Raw genomic sequence first — 2,325 nt, 5'->3', positions numbered from 1 at the left:
AAGCTCGCAAATCATTTGGGTCACTAGGCATGAACTAAGGCGTGTTTGGACAATCTTTCATGCGGTCTTTCCATAAACGACTTGGATCATTAATTTTTCTCTCTGTATAGTCATTTTTCAGATTCGTGCAATGCTACTTAAGAGCTTTCTCAAATTTACGTTTTGTGTTTACACGGACACAATTCAACACACCAGATTTAGAACGACCACTTTCCCTCCACGCTGAAAACTAGAACTTAGCATCCTGACATACTTTCACTAGCTCTTCATTCTTTGAGAACCCCAGAATTCCAGTACCTTTATGAATTTTCCTAACGGGTATAGCAGTCTTTTCTGCGATTAGTAGTGCGTGGGTGATTTCAGCAGAGAAAGCATTAACCTGTATATTAGTTTCCTGGATATTCCTTTGCATGTTGGCTTGTAGTAGACTAAATGGCACGCTGATTTTCTGTAGCGTCGTTTCAAGCACTGTCCGATAAAGCGAGAAGTCGGACTTCGACCAATCTTGGCTTTTGGGATGCACACATTAACACATGCTTCAATTGGGATGTGATCGGCGGAGTGATTTCCCATTAGCAATCTCACTTTGCCATTCACGCTTGGTGTGCATGCGACATGGTCTATATTTGAGACTGGACCACTAGTATGAACAAATGTGGAATCTTTGTCTTTTGGGAGCACACGATACCGACTTTCATGTGCACTTAGGATCAGCGGGGACAGAGGAGACGAGTCGTCGGCTAGATTACAGTTGTAGCCTCCGATTATAACGCATTCCAGTTTGGACAACATGGTAGTCTTGAGGCACTTTGCAAGACCTCGCACTGCTTTCGAGCATTGGTTATCCGATTATTCTTCGCTGTAGTTTGTAGGAAGGTATACATTGACAATTGCAAGGTTCCCAACCCTTATAGCCATAAGGTTTTCAGCTGCGTCAAGACTCTCGGAATCAACGACAGATTTACATACGATTGCTAGTCCACCAGAGGGCCTCCCGAGTTGACGAAACTTGGCTGGTACAAAATAAAATGTATGATTATCTGAAAGCTTGAGTAGGCTGAGACTATCATTTGTCAGCAAATGTTCTTGAATGCAGAGAATATTGCTACGCCGACATGTTTCTTCAATTACAGGGATTCTGTAAGACACACCTCCATTCATATTCCAAGACACAATCCTAGTATTCTGTTCATTCATCGGAGCATTTTTGTTTCCCGATTTGCTTTTTCATCTCAGGGCATTAGAATGACTGACATGCATGTTTTGTCAACTTTCATGCTGCACATTCAATTGGTTTCGTGCTTGGGATACTAGTATTCGACGTATAGCCTTGGACACCGCAACGTGGACAGATCTGGGGAGCGGACCACACCGCAGAAAGTTGAAAAAATTTCTGGCAATTATAGCATCTTTTTGGGAGGCACACAAATTCTTCCATCGGAAAACGTTCAAAACCTAATTTTGGAGAGCTTTTCATAGCCAGGTCTAGCTGATAACAGGAGGAAAAGTACAACTTATAGGTTCCACTAGCACCACACTGCTCTGCCCTTTCGCAACCTCAAACGCAGGCTTTCACCGTGTCGGCATCATATGTGGTTGATATGTTATTGATCAAGCCTATAAAAACTGGGGATTTCACCTTAGCTTCTATACTTTGTGATTTCTGGTTGATAGAATAAGCAATGACGTCTCCCTTGTTCTTCTTTTTAAGAACAAGCCGTCATTCAGATTGGTTTCTTTTCAATTCAAAATCATCGACCGATAGGTCTTCTCCGCACATGCACATAAGAAATTGTTTGCGTTCTTCTGGCGTGTTAGTGGGGGGTGGGTTCATCAGGAGTACGGAATAGGGTAGTGGAGAGTGTCTATCTGGGGCGGGATTAGGCTGGCTTCCGTCACTTATAGAATTGCCGGGAGGCCATGGGAGTCTAACTTTGTTGTAACGCTCAAGAAAACCCGAGAACAGCCGTCGCATTTCATTCACCGACGATATAACACATTTGCCTGCTTCTGCTCGACTGGCCAGTACTTCTTGGGGATCAAATATAACGAACTTGGGAAGTTTTATCCTTTCTTTAGCGAATCGTGCTAACAGCTTGGCAATATCCACTAAATTATCCTCATCTTGCACGCATTTCGTAAATCGATCACCAGTTTTGGCCTCCTTAGTTAACAGTTCTTTTGCCTTTAAAATAGAGTCTCTATGAAAATAATTCCACAAATTATGTTTTGGTCTCGAGAAGGTTTGGGGGCTGTCAGCCCTACTCATGGTAGTGCTTGCTTGTTTTGAGTTTGATTCGATTATTTATTGTAATTTCTGTTCGT

The 2,325-nt window shown here is 42.6% G+C and overlaps 1 pseudogene; it reads right to left on the bottom strand.

Annotated features, from left to right (window-relative positions):
* Nucleotides 1-236: 236 nt before the first annotated feature.
* LOC148944066 (uncharacterized) lies at nucleotides 237-1,197 on the bottom strand (annotated as a pseudogene).
* Between the last annotated feature and the right edge of the window lie 1,128 nt (nucleotides 1,198-2,325).

Source organism: Artemia sp. Qi Xiang Cuo, chromosome 14 (assembly GCF_049724085.1).
Source record: "Artemia sp. Qi Xiang Cuo chromosome 14, ASM4972408v1, whole genome shotgun sequence".
Taxonomy (NCBI): Eukaryota; Metazoa; Arthropoda; class Branchiopoda; order Anostraca; family Artemiidae; genus Artemia; species Artemia sp. Qi Xiang Cuo.
This window is presented reverse-complemented; position numbering and strand designations above follow the sequence as displayed.